The 14,693-nt window shown below is 46.4% G+C and overlaps 1 protein-coding gene across 6 annotated transcripts in view; it reads left to right on the forward strand.

Annotated features, from left to right (window-relative positions):
• The window catches only part of VWA5B1 (von Willebrand factor A domain containing 5B1), a 75,792-nt gene continuing 61,099 nt past the window's right edge, over positions 1–14,693 (forward strand). For 3 of the 6 annotated variants that reach the window (XM_083628494.1, XM_083628493.1, XM_083628495.1), the window contains exon 1: positions 445–668. The gene's annotated coding sequence lies outside the window, so the exon portion shown is untranslated. Of the gene's footprint in view, positions 385–444; positions 669–14,693 lie in introns of those variants that run through there. The other 3 variants (XM_083628491.1, XM_083628492.1, XM_083628490.1) reach the window with 2 other exon arrangements.

The following is a 14,693-nucleotide window of genomic DNA, read 5'->3' on the forward strand; positions in this document are numbered from 1 at the left end:
TGAGTAACGCAGACGATCCTAGAGCAAACTGGGGGGAAATGATCCCAATAATACCAAACAATAACGAATCGCTAATAATCAGGATGCAAGTGCTATTGTCGTAGGCTAGATGGCCACTGCTCTGGAAACCCTGTTCAGGCGTGCAATTCTGGTCCAGGGTGCTCTCCTGCGTGCTGACACCCCGAAAATACCCCCTGCCAGATGGCAAACTGCTTCAGCCCAGCCGGACCGGCAGGGCAGCTGCAGTTCTCGCGTTTGAGGCAGCTCTGCCTTGCCTCCACCCAGCTGGGATGGAGAGAGAGACCGGTCCAAGGCTTGGGCTGCCGCGGAGCTGGTGCTCCTTATGCCCTTTCCAGGATGCTGAGCGCCTGTTGAATCCCACAGGTTGCTGAGCATCCCTCCTTCCCCTCCCTCCCTGCCTGATTCCTTATCTCATGTCTCCTCTCTCTGTGTGGCTTTCTCTCACGCACTGTCTCTCTCACACACAGAGCACAGAAGCGGGAAAAGGTTTCCTGCCGGCTTGCTATCGCCTAGACCGGTCCAGCCCGTTCTGGACCACTGAGCCCAGCAAGCGGAGCGAGCGAGCGCTCAGCAACCTGCAAAGTTGATCCGGCATCTCTCCCGGCGACACCTCCCCGTTTCCCGGCTCATCTCTCCTTCCAGACAAGGTAGGAAAGACGGGAAAGCAAAGCAGCGACTTTCTCTTCTTGATCTCTCCTTTTTTCTTTTTCTTTTTGGAGGGGGGGGGCGAGGGGTGTTACAGATTGGCCTCTGCTGCGGTGCCAGGGGCTGTGTTCCTTCTGCGTGCCTGTCTGTTGTCTGCACTTTTCTTCCCATAGCGCCGTATTCCATGTCTAGTTAGTTGTGTGTGTGTAGCTGGGCACTTCACCTTTCTACAGGCTATAGCAGCTCCCACTTAGAGGAAGAGAGAGAGAGAGAGAGAGAGAGAGAGAGAGAGAGAGAGGGAGAGATTCTGCTTTCCAAAGCATAATTTTCCACCAGTCTCTTAAGGGATGTTGTTGGCGAAGGGGAGGCAGAGTTGGGTGGAATTGGGTGGCAAAAGGCTGGGGCAGCACAGAACCCCCTTTGCTGGCTGAAATGGGTGTGTGTGTGTGTGTGTGTGTGTGTGTGTGTGTGTGTAACAGCACCAGAGCCCCAGTTTCGAAAAAACAACCCTTCCAAGGTGCCATTGAAGGTGCTGGATCCATCCAACCTCTACATTCAGACTTGTTTTGATGGTCGGTGTCTCTCTGGAGGATATAGGAATAAAGAGTTGCATGAGAACATCACAGGCTCCCTCAAGCTGCCTGAATATCATCTCTAGATCAGACCTCTTTAACACGATCCATATATCCTGCAGAGGCTTTTATCTCTTTCATTAATTACCTTCTCTATGGCTGCTAAGCTGCTAGATCATATGAAACACCATGAACTGTAATCCTCCCCTCTCTCCTCCTTCCCCTCTTTTCTTCTTCCCCACCATTGCTTCTGCCCTCTCTTCCCCTCTTGTTACATGCAGATTGTAAGCTGTGCAGGGCAGGGACCTGGTCTTATGTAGCTCTGGAAAGTTCCATGCACTTTGACTGCACTGTATCAGCACATTGTTATTTGTTAAAATGATCTTGAACCTTTGGTAAGCTATGATTTTTGCAGTGCTTTCAAAATGGTTTCATCTCGCAGCGGGGGGGGGGGGGCTAGGGCTGAGAGTCAAGTGCTTTGCCCACCCCCAAAGTCTTTCCCCCACAAGCGCATGATGTTTCGGACCAGTTCGTAGTGAGAGAAGAGCATTTTGGGCACATGTTTTGAAGCATAGGTTTAGTTTGTCGAATCACCTTTGCATTTCACTCAGGGGGCCTCAGGCACTGCATGATAAATACCGGTAGGTTCTGGAGCTAATTGCCACTTGATTCAGATTAAGTCTCACTCTCAAACAGGATTGGCTGCATTTTTTCCCCATTTCTTTTTTTTCATTTTTTGAAATCGCAAGGTTACTATTAGACTCCGTTGGAGCTACTGCGTCTACCCACCCATACCATTGTTGTGAAGAAATCAACACCATGACAGCTTAAATACATGATCTCAACTCTAGAGTGTGATACTCAGACTTGGTACAGTCCTCCTGGGCTAGCAGAGTGTGTGAAATCTCAAGATTTGAATGTGCCATTGCTAAACCTTGGAGCTCCGTTTCACTCCTTGCACTTTTAAGAATTCCCCAGGGGCATTCAGTAGAAATCTCATGTCCTCACATCTTCCAAAGGACCTTGGCATTTACTATTTCACCACTTCCAAAAACTTGAGGAAATTAACTGGAAATATTATATTCTAGCAACAAGTAAACATAACATTCATCTGGTGTGGTTGAGAGTCCAGTGCGCTTTGACTAATCACTCTAACGGCCTTGTTGGCCCGTACGGGCAGGGGTACCTTTACCTTTACCTAATTTGAGGTAGGTCAGTATAGTTATCCCCATACTGCAGATGGGAAGACTGAGGCCAAGCGAATAGGCGGTTACCTAAGGGTAGCTCTTGAGTTTGTGGCCGAGGGCAGATCTGAACTGAGGACATCGTGGTTCACAGCTGAGTTTTGTACAGAGAGATCCTGTAGTCTTCATACCGGCCAGCTGCATATTCCTGCATCACAGGGTGCTAGATGATCCTCAGGGTCCCTTCCAGCTCAACAATTCTATGATTCTATGATTCCTGACATGCTGGAGGGCCACTTATGCTCATACTGGTGAAAGAGCACAGGAGATGGGGGCGCAGAGGCCTTCTGCTCTGTTTAGACTCGAGTCTCCCATGGTGATGATTTGATGGTTGCAGTGGGGAGTATTGGGTCTTCTCTTCCCTGCCTAATTAGGTTTCCTCTCTTCCCCCTACCCCATAAGTGCACCATTGTAGAGATTGGGAGATGGAAGGCACAAAGACCACATTCACACCACATATTTAAAGGATTATACCACATTAAGCAGTCATGGCTTCCCCTCAAAAAGCTGGGAAGTGCAGTTTGCTGAGGGAGCTGAGAGTTGTTTGGAGACCCCTTTCCTCCCTCCCAGTGCTACAATTCCCAGAGTTCTCTGTGAAGAGGGATTGATTGTTAAACCGCTCTGAAAACTGTAGCTCTGTGAGGAGAACAGGGGTCTCTGTGCACCCGTAACAAACCAGAGATCCCAGAATTCCTTGGGGGAAGAAGCCATGACTGTCAAAAGTGGTATTATAGTGCTTTAAATATGTGGCGTGAATATGGCCAAAGTCCAGAAGAAACCAACGTTATTTTCAGTCCATGATTCTGAAGCAAAGTCCCTTCTAACAGCATTAAATCCACTGGACAGAAATATGTATATTCTGGGCACCAACTTCATTGGTATCCTAGACTTGCCCAGCAATAAGGCTGAGAAGGTAAAAGTGATGCCACCACAAAAATTGGAGCAGCTATGACAGCCACGCCCCCAGCATGAATAGATACATCACTGCTTCCCACCAATCACAGGCTGATGATGCAGCCACATCTGTATGCCAGCCAGTCCTCTCACTAAAGTAGGGAGACACTAGGGGTGGACAAATATATCAATTTTGGCTTTCCCTCTGTCAGTTTCAGTTTTCCAATCTCAAAATCACTTAACGTTTCTGCAGCAATTTGCGATCTTTAAAAACACACAAAATCGTGAAAATTTATCACAATTTCCGTGCAAATTTGCATGTTTTTGCAAGCTATTTGCCTAATGAAATGCTTCTTTGTGTGATGAACATTTCCCACGGGGTGTGCATATTTGTACACACTGGTTGGTTGGGAAACTGCACCCCAAAACCAGAGGCATGCAAATTTTGAAGGATCATTTTAAGTTGGTTTTGATATTGCAGGGTAAGAGGAGGACTGGATCTGGTCAGTGGGCAAGATTCTTATTTCAGCACACACACGCATGCACACACACACACACACACACACACACACACACACGCCACAGAGTGAGTCAGCAGTAATTCACACTGTGCAAAGCTGGAGTTAACCCTTTACAGTATTAGCGAAAACATAACCTTCACAGATTTGGCTAAGTGTCAGGCCTAATGAGCACAGCAGCTTATCCCGGGTAGGTCTTTCCCCATGAATCAGTTGCCAAGACTGAAAATCCACACCTGCTCACAGCCATCTAAGTCCCATTCTCTACAGGGCTTTTTCCAAGCAATTGGAGACTTCACTGTGTGCAGCTTGCTGCTGCTCCACCCATTTCAGTCCTCTTCTGGTTCTGGGAGAAAGCAGGGAGGGGAGCTTGTCGCAGCAGAAGGGGAAGACTTCCATGACTCTTCACCAGCCTGATTCCTCTCTGCCTCTGGCCCTGCCTCCTCTCTTGCTTCAGCTCAGCTTCTGATTCTGGACTTCTCTCTGTCATAGACTCTCCCAGCTCACAAAGCCCTGTTACCTCTTCAGCTTCCAACACCTCCTCTTCCTAGTTTTCTCCCTCTGACTGCTCATCGTTGTCCCACCACCATTCCTTGGGCTCTAAGCTTTCTTCCCTTGGTGGTTCCTCAGCTGCTTCCTCCCACTATTCCTCTGCATCCAACCAATCTAGGACATTCAGCTTGACCCGAGACACCAACTTGTCACAATGTCACATTCACCCGGTGCTATACCAGATGCACTGGCTCCCAGTGGAATACAGGATCAGGTTCAAGGTGCTGGTCTTAACCTTTAAAGCCCTATACGGCCTAGGACCCTCGTACCTACAGGACCGCCTCTCCTGGTATGTCCCACGGAGGACCTTACGGTCTTCAGATAAAAACATCTTGGAGATCCCGGGCCACAGGGAGGTTAGGCTGGCCTCAACCAGAGCCAGGGCTTTTTCAGCCGTGGCCCCGATCTGGTGGAACGCTCTGTCACAAGAGACTAGGGCCCTGCGGGACTTGACATCTTTCCGCAGGGCCTGCAAGACAGAGCTGTTCCACCAGGCCTTTGGCCAAGGCACAGTCTGACCCCCTCCTTCGGTAATCCTCACAGAACTCTAGCCCAATGGTTGCCATTAATTTGATTTTGAATTGATTTCAGAATGCATTTCAATTAATTGATTTTATGTAAACTGTGTTAGTTTTATTGTTGTTAGCCACTCTGAGCCTGGCTTCGGCTGGGGAGGGCGGGATATAAATAAAATTTTATTATCATCATCATCATCAGGTGGCCCGTTTGGGTGACAAATAAAACAAAAAAGGTTGTTCCCAAGCTGCCTTTATTGAACAGCTTCTGGGATCAAGTGGGCTTCAGAAAGAAAAACTCCGCCAGTCATCTAGGCTGGACTCTGCACTTAACAGTTGCACAATGAGCAGGGAAGGAGGTGCCATGTGCAGCATGGGCCCATCTCTATGCAAGGAATGGCTTCACCTGTTGTATAGCTGTCCGTCATGGGGCTAACTGGAGCTTGGCTGGAACCAGTAGGTTTGGAACTCCATGAAGGGTTAGCTGCTGATCACATGGTGGGGCTCCACAAAAGTGGACACCTGAAGCATCCTGCGAACTACACCTGTTGGAGAGCTGTCTGGAGTTGATGATGGCCTTTGCCTAGCAGTCCATCACTAACTATTCCACAAACGAAACAATATTAAAAATACAATCTATAATAATCTTAGAAAGCGAATGGAAAAGAAGAGAAGAGAACTAAACATCCATTCTTACAACAGAGCAGTTTACAGCATGGATTTAAAATACAGTTTTGAAGTGTGGGTGAATAAAAAAGTTTTTCACCTGACACAGAGGAGAGCCTCTCTGGGAATGCTCTTTAAGAGCCACGGTGCCACTGCCAAATATATATATTTTTTAATAAATATTTTTTATTATATTTTCCATTAAAAAAAACATTTTTACAAAATTATACATCCATTTTTAACTTAAACCCTTTTTCCCAGAACTTCCCTCAGCTTGTCTGATAATTTTCCGTTTATTTTTTTATCCTCATCTCACATTTCCCAATATTATATTGCACTCAAATACTCTTAATCACATCATATTTTTTAAACAATATTTCTAACAGTAATTTCACAGAGCTTCTTGAAAGCCAACGAACGTTATTTGCTCATCACAGAAATTTTTGATATACTCTGTAAATTTCTTCCAGTCCTCGGAGAATCTCTGGTCACGTTGGTTCCTAATTCTCCCCATCAATCTGTCCATTTCTGCGTATTCCATCAGGTTCATCCTCCATTCTTCTTTCGTGGGCATCTCTTCCTGTTTCCATTTCTGTGCCAGCAAAATTCTGGCTGCTGTTACTGCATTCAAAACTAATTTCACATCTTTTTTACTAATTTCATTATCCAGTATTCCCAACAAGAGAGCTTCTGGTTTTTTAACAAAAGTATATTTCAACATTTTCTTTAACTCATTATAGATCATCTCCCAGAAGCTTTTTACCTTCTTACATTCCCACCACATATGGTAAAATGTTCCTTCTGTCTCCTTACACTTCCAACATTTATTACACACTTTATACATTTTACCCAGTTTTACTGGTGTTATATACCATCTATATAACATCTTCATAACATTTTCCTTAATCCTTGTACAAGCTGTAAACTTTAACCCATCTTTCCATAATTTAGTCCATTTCTCAAATTCAATATTATATCTGAAATCTCTAGCCCAACTAATCATTACAGATTTAACCTCTTCATCCACAGTATTCCATTCCAACAATATTTTATACATTTTAGATAAAATTTTCACTTCATTGTTTAAGATTTCTTGTTGAAATCTAGATTCTTTTTCAGAATATCCCCTCTCTAAAAACTCTTTTTTAAACATTTCATTTAACTGAAAATAATGCAGCCAATCCTTAACATATTCTTTTACTTCTTCATATGGTTCCAATTTCCACTTATTTCCTTCCTTTTTAAATAGTTTCTCATGTTATCCATCTCCCGCTCATATTTATCTTTTTAATACTCATAACCTCTAATGGTGATAACCAATGTGGAATCTTTGGTTCTAATACATTTTTATACCTATTCCAAACTCCAATCAAAGATCCTCTAAAGATGTGGTTTTCAAACCCTTTATGTATTATTTTTTTATCATACCATAAATACGTGTGCCAACCGAATCTATTATCATAACCTTCTAAATCCAATAATTCATTATTTTCTAACTTCATCCATTCTTTCAACCAACAAAGACATGACGCTTCATAATATAACCTCAAGTCTGTTTTGAAGTGTGGGTGAATAAAAAAGTTTTTCACCTGACACAAAGGAGAGCCTCTCTGGGAATGCTCTTTAAGAGCCACGGTGCCACTGCCAAATAGGGGTGGGAATCTGGAAGTGCAGGAGCTCATCTTGAGACGCCCCCTGCCCAGAGCCACACAACCAAGGAGCATCCCAAAAGAAGTTTAAAACTAACTTCTCTCATGCAACGTCTCACTCGCCTTTTCTGTAAATGTCCCAAATGCAGCAACCTTTTCTCACATTTTGGTTGCCCTTTTCTGAACCTTTTCTAACTCTGCAATATCCTTTTCATAGTGAGTCAGTCACAACTACAGTATACACAATATTCCAAATGTGGTCGCACCATAAAGGTAAAGGTAAAGGGACCCCTGACTATTAGGTCCAGTCGTGGCCGACTCTGGGGTTGCGGCGCTCATCTTGCTTAACTGGCCGAGAGAGTCAGCGTACAGCTTCCAGGTCATGTGGCCAGCATGACTAAGCCACTTCTGGCGAACCAGAGCAGCACACGGAAACGCTGTTTACCTTCCCGCCGGAGCGGTACCTATTTAACTACTTGTCGAACTGCTAGGTTGGCAGGAGCAGGGACCGAGCAACGGGAGCTCACCCAGTCACAGGGATTCGAGCCGCCGACCTTCTGATCGGCAAGTCCTAGGCTCTGTGGTTTAACCCACAGTGCCACCCGCGTCCCTGGTCTCACCATAGATTTGTATAATAACCATTCTGATATCTGTAGCTTTGTTTTCAATTTCTTTCCCATTGCTCCCTAGCATGCTGCACACTGTGTTGACACCTCTATTGAGCTATCTCATATGACCCTTGGTCCGTTACTGCCAATTCAGACCTCTTAAGCATATGTGTGAAATGAAGATTATTTTGCCTTAACGTGCAGCGGCAGAGCAAGCTGATTGGGCGCCTGGGGTGGTGGGCGTGCCCTGGGCCCAGGGGCGGGGTGAGCTGGGGCAGGATGCTCTGTGGGGCCTCTGAGGAGTCTGCCTGCCTCCTCCCACTCAGCCGCCCTACAGCTGGGGGGAAGCAGCGGGTGGACTGTTTGGGGCAGCATGGAGCTGCCAAGAGAGATGCGTGGCTCGGGTGCACTACAGGCCCCGTGGTGAGTGCCACCCGGCATTTTGTCACCCCCATCAGTGGTGACACCCGAGGCGGCCTGTCCCTACCACATCCCCCTTCCTCCGCCACTGTTAACATGGATCCCTTTACACTTGTTCACATTGAATTCCATTTGCCATTTTACTGCCCCTTCACTCAATTTGGAGAGGTCCTTTTTGGATCTCTTCATTATCTCTTTCTTTTGCTTTGACGACCCTGTACAATTTAGTGCCCTCGGCAAACTCAGCCATCTCACTACTCACTCCTAACTTTAGATTGTCCATGAACAAGTTAGAAAGCACAGGTCTATTCTCTGAGCACAACCCCAAGGCAGTCAAATCTCCTCTGCCTATGGCAGCCCCAGTCTGAGGAGGCCTCTCCCTGCTCCCTTGAGATTCTAGGTTCTGTCACACCTACGCTCCACTGAATCAATTTCCATTAAGACTCTGTTCTTCACATGCAATTATTAGCTGTCATATCAAGACTCCATTGTGTGTGAAACTATATTTAAATGGTGCCTTCACTCCTGGAAAATTGCAGCCCCCTCTTTTTTTTATTCACGAAACAGGTTGAGTGTTCTCCTGCTCAACTCACCCTGTGAAATGGATCCTCGGGATCCTGATCCCCAAGAATCCTTCCTTCATTTTGTGCTCTGACACAGGGCGCACGGGCGCACGGTTAACCTATGGAACTCATTCCCACAGGAGGCAGGGATGGCCACCAACTTAGCTGGCTTTAAAAGAGGATCAGACACATTCATGGAACAGAAGGCTATTGAGGCTTCTAGCCACGAAAGCTATTCTCTGCCTCCGTGGTTTGAGGCAGCGATGCTTTTGAATCCCAGTTGCCAGAAACCACAGGAGGGGAGAGTGTTCGTGTGATCAGGTCCTGTTTCTGGTCTTCCTATGAGGAATCTGTTTGGCCATTGTGAGAACAGGATGCTGGACGAGATGGGCCGCTGGCCTGATCCAGCAGGCTCATTTTATGTTCTTATGAGGCTGGCAAGGAAACTAGAGGTGACACGTTGCTCAGACTGTCAACCCAGCTCTGAAGGAGGGATTTGATCAGGTCTGCTGCCTCTCTATCAGGCTGCAAGCTCAGCTGACCTCCTCAGGACTCCGACACCATTAATTGTTGGGGAGAAGAGAAAGCTTTTTCACATGTGGTGGACATGTGAAAAAATGAGAAAATTTTGGAATATGATTTACAACAAATTGAAAAAAGTGTTCAAATATACCTTCCCCAAAAAAACCCCGGAAGCCTTTTTGCTGGGGTTGATAGGAGATGAAATAAGAAAAGCAGATCAGAGACTATTTATGTATGCTATGACTGCTGCCAGAATCTTAGTAGCCCAAAAATGGAAGACTCAGGAAATACCAACACTAGTGGAGTGGCAGACAAAAATGGTTGAATATGTAGAATTAGCAAAACTGACCCACAGGATCCGTAACCAAGAGGAAACAAAGTTCAAAAACAAATGGAGTAAATTTGTTGAGTATATAGGTAATAACTGTAGAAGTTTAAAGACTGTAGTAGGATTAAAATAAATTTTGTGATGTGTATAGGATGCTATTAAGAATCTGCGAAAAAAGAGAAAATTCAATATGAAAGGCTATTGAAGGGAGGGAGGGAAGTCCGTGCGCGATGGAGCGTTTAGAAAATAAGTAGACATATGACCGTTGAATTTTAGAGTATTTATTTTGTTTGTTTATGTTAAAGAAAACTCAATAAAGAGCATTGGGGGGGGGGAAATGTTGGGTAGAAGAGATTTCAGCAGGCGCAGCGTGCCACACACTTATTGAAGGTGCACAAACCCTCTCCTCTTTAGCATGTAGCTACAACCTTCAGGGTTAGCTGAGAGCACACAGGCTGATACTGCAGCCTATGAGACCATCTTACCTTATGGCTTGGCTGATTGATTGTGCAAGAAGTAAGGAGCTGAAGGCTGCTGGTCACTGCAGGTCCCAGTTCAAGACACACAAACCTGCACACACCCTTCAGCAGCTGACATGACGTGTGGAATACTAATGCTGCTAAGCCTTTCATGGATTGGAGACGTAGATGAACACAAAAACACGACTCCAGTTTGCTGCCTTCTCCACTCCCCATTCCCTACGTATGATTTTGCTTTGACTTGCATTCAGCAAAAAGGACTGGGAGCCAGCCGAAGAAATTGCTGGCAAACAGCTCGCCTGTCGGTTCAGGGATCTGCATTTGTGCGATAATCTGGCAGCCCTCAAAGACAGCTCGGGCCATGCTCACACGCAACTCAAAAAGCAATTAATGGCCTGTCCCATTGCAATTATTCAGTTCTTTATTGAGTGCATCAGATTCTAGCAGTAAGACTTCCAATTTTGATGTGTTGCATCAATATACATGTGAAATTACTGCATCTGGGAATGAGTCTTGTTTCCCTTGTCCTGTTCCTGTACGATCCCTCTGATTTGCTCTGCCTGGGGTGCCTCACACACATGCACACTATCTCACCCATGAATTCTGGTTTAATTTGAAGAACTTTGAACAGGTGCCCATTTCTCCAACAGCTGATCTATGGTTCTTGCTCTTCTGTGCAGAACAATGCAAATGCATCACTTTTCATGTCCGAATGGCAAGAATGGAACTCCTTTCCAGTCCGAGGGCTGCATTGCCCCTTGGGAAAGCTTCTGGTAACTGCATGACAGGCATTGATGGATCCAGAGGCAAATGTGTGTGGGGCCATGGACCTGACCTTGAACTTGCTTCAGTAAGCAATTGTTCAGCCACATGTGTCAGAGGTTTCTATATACACCCTAACCCACATACATCTCTCCGCTCCCTATCCAGGCAAGATAGAGGCATGGTCACAGTCCAAGGACCCATTCCAGTGAGGCCAATGCCCTTAAGAAAGGGGTGGAGCTGGGCAAGTGGGAGGCTTGTCCTAGGAAGGGGTGTGGCTTGGGGAGGAGTCTTTTTTGAGGGCCAGACTTGTAGAGCTGCATTTGGCTCCTGGGCCAGAGGCTTCTCCCTCCCCACAGCATATTTCCCACTAGTCACATCAGTGTAACAGAATGCTGAAATACAGGAGTCTCCATCTGCATTGGCATCCCACCGGCTTTGGAAGACACAACTGTTTACACAGGCTTTCCCTTGATCTCTCCACCTGCCTTAAACACTGTGCTGTTTGAATGGGATTGCTTTGCTGTGTACCGTAACAATGGATGTTTATCTTTTGATGTTTATATAACCAGATTTTATATGCAGTCAGATGGGTGGCATACAAATAATAAAATTATTACGATTATTATGCTGTAATTTGCTACAAAGGCATGCAAGTGGGTTAACATTCCCCAAGCATCACCTCTTTCCTCCCATCATATCAACGCAACACCAGTGCACCACCATAAATGCACTTGGAGAAGAACACTAAATCCCTGGTTTACGTTCCTGCAAGAAAAGGACAGTCCTGACATTAATCACCCCTCCTTCATCTTCCTCATCTTCCTTCCAAAGAGGAGGTAGTCAGATTGTTAAGAGCAGATAGAGGACCCCTTAGCGCATCAGTCAAGAGAAGCAACCTGCAGCTTTCCTCTGTTACAGCCTTACGGTCTCCACACATTTTCTCTTTCATTTATCTGTTTGGATTCTAAAGCCAACCTGCCCCCAAGAGTTCAAGGCAGATAACATGAACACAGAAAGCTGCCTCGTACCAGATCAGATTATTTGCTCACCTAGTCCGGAGGATAGTCTGACTGGCTCTGAGTCACTTGGGTCTCAGGCAGAAAGATACGTTTCCCATTAACTGTTGTTATTTACTTACTTACTTAACCTTCCAATGGTTTGACTTCACCCCCAGAGAGGCACTCCTCCATCGTCTCCCGATACAGAAGGATGCCAACCAACCAATTTATTTAACTACGTACCGTTTTGTTTTTTTAAAAAAATCTCCAAGCAGTTTACATAAAATGGCATGATATGTTCATAAAAACAGCAGCAGAAAACAGACGCTAAACATAATAAAATGATCAAAACACATTAAAAATCAACAAGTTTTAAGAAAATAAATGAGCATCCTGAAATTATGTGTCAGGCGTAGGTGCAGTTACACTAAAAGAATGATTTCATACATAAGAAAAATAAGAACATAAGATGAACCTGCTGGATTGGGCCAATGGTCCATCTAGTCTAGCATCCTGTCCTCACAGTGTAGGCTTGCCTTAGCCCAAGAAGAAGAAGAAGAAGAAGAGTTTGGATTTGATATCCCGCCTTTCACTCCCTTTAAGGAGTCTCAAAGCGGCTAACATTCTCCTTTCCCTTCCTCCCCCACAACAAACACTCTGTGAGGTGAGTGGGGCTGAGAGACTTCAAAGAAGTGTGACTAGCCCAAGGTCACCCAGCAGCTGCATGTGGAGGAGCGGAGACACGAACCCGGTTCCCCAGATTACGAGACTACCGCTCTTAACCACTACACCACACTGGCTCTCAGCAAAAAGCAAAAAAGAGGACACTCGTTTGCCTGCTCACCTCCTCCTTCCCTCCCCTCCATTACCATTTGGCCTCCTGCTCATGAGATGCTACGTCTCCAGACGAGGGGAAGCTGAGCAGCTCCCAGGCCAGGCCTGGCGGCCGCAGGAGATAACACAACACCTGATGCGCCCCCCAGAAGGCTAAGCAAGGCCTGGTGGCTGCCGGAGACTGTTAGAATATTCCGTTCCACCTTAAGGGACAGGCATGAGACTGTTGTGTGTCACATGTCTGTTTACACTCTAGCACAGCTTGCTGGGAACTTCTGTTTGTATATAGCTTTCGTTTTTGCTGCTTGCTTTGGACACGAAGGGGGATCAGACATGTTTTCCTTTTGTCTTGATGTATGCTGAATAAACTGCTTGTAAATATGCTTACACAACCTCTTCTGCCACTTCTGTTTGCACGTTATCTCTGCTGAGTTTGCGTGCCCCGGCTTCTGAAGCTGTGGGTCGCAGATGCTGCAACAAGGACTGGAGATTGTCCTGCACACCGGCCGGTGGGCTGGAGCCAGCTGGGGGCCTGCCAATTGCCCCGTTTCCTTGGTTGTATGCCAACAGAGACATCAAGAGGCCTAAAGCAGGCCACAGCAGGCCGCCCACTTCTCATAGAATCATAGAATCATAGAGTTGGAAGAGACCACAAGGGCCATCGAGTCCAACCCCCTGCCAAGCAGGAAACACCATCAGAGCACTCCTGACATATGGTTGTCAAGCCTCTGCTTAAAGACCTCCAAAGAAGGAGACTCCACCACACTCCTTGGCAGCAAATTCCACTGTCGAACAGCTCTTACTGTCAGGAAGTTCTTCCTAATGTTTAGGTGGAATCTTCTTTCTTGTAGTTTGGATCCATTGCTCCGAGAAGCGGACACTCCAGAGATGGCCGCAGCAGAAGTGGCACCAGTATGGCCTGCAGACCTCACTCCAGACCCCGCTGTGGTGCTTCCGCTTCTGGGGCACAGTGCCCTCCTGAGCATGCATGCGCCCCTCCAAAAATGAATGCACGAATAAAAATAAACCCCCAAAACCTGGACATTTCATTTAAAGTGCAAAAATCCACCCGGACGGGCATGCTGGCCCCTCAAAAGAAGACAAGTGCAGGAAAACCATACGGCAACTCCATCACAGTGGCCAGCTATGGGAAACCCAACTATGGAGGAAGAGCATAGCCTTCATGGTTAGTAGCTATCAATACCCTTCACCATCATTCCCAGGCATTGGGAGTGGAGGGTGATGGTTGCCATTAAAAATGGTGATGATATTCAGAGCACATTCTGCAACGTGGGCTTGTTTAGCTAGGGGAACCTGGGGACAATGAAAATCTTAGGCCTTCCCTCCAAAAAATGCCCAGAGAAAATTTCAGTTCATCTCAAGGATGATGGAGTGGAAGTTGGTCCATCGGAGTGAACGGGGCACTGCCCCACCAACTTCAGCCAGTTTCCACTTGCTTTCTTCTTCTTTTACTTACAACCAGCCCAAGGCATGGCCCTGGCTGTCTGATTCCTCCTCCTTAGTCTGAACTTAGTGCCCCTGTACAACTCAGCAAGGAGGAGGAGAATCGGTCCAAAGTAGGCTTTGCTAGCTCTTCCTGTCATTGACTCTGGCGCCATCTAGTGTTGGCCTCCTTGCCTTCCACCCTTCTGGCCCCAGTGTCCACCAGCCACCACTAGACTAATGTTCATGGATGGCTGACGAACGCCAGCACACTTTGAGCCTTACTACACTTCAGAGCTGTGCAACTTGAACCACAGAATTCCAGGGTGCCTCAACCAATCCACAAGCCAGTAGCTGCGGCTGAAGTCTGTTCTCGTTCTATTCTGGCCTCCTGCAGATTTGCAAAGACCCACAGACGCATTTCCTCAGCTTGCAATGCCTGGTGCCGTGCCTATGT

Source organism: Podarcis filfolensis (genome assembly GCF_964270895.1).
Source record: "Podarcis filfolensis genome assembly, chromosome: 8".
Taxonomy (NCBI): domain Eukaryota; kingdom Metazoa; phylum Chordata; class Lepidosauria; order Squamata; family Lacertidae; genus Podarcis; species Podarcis filfolensis.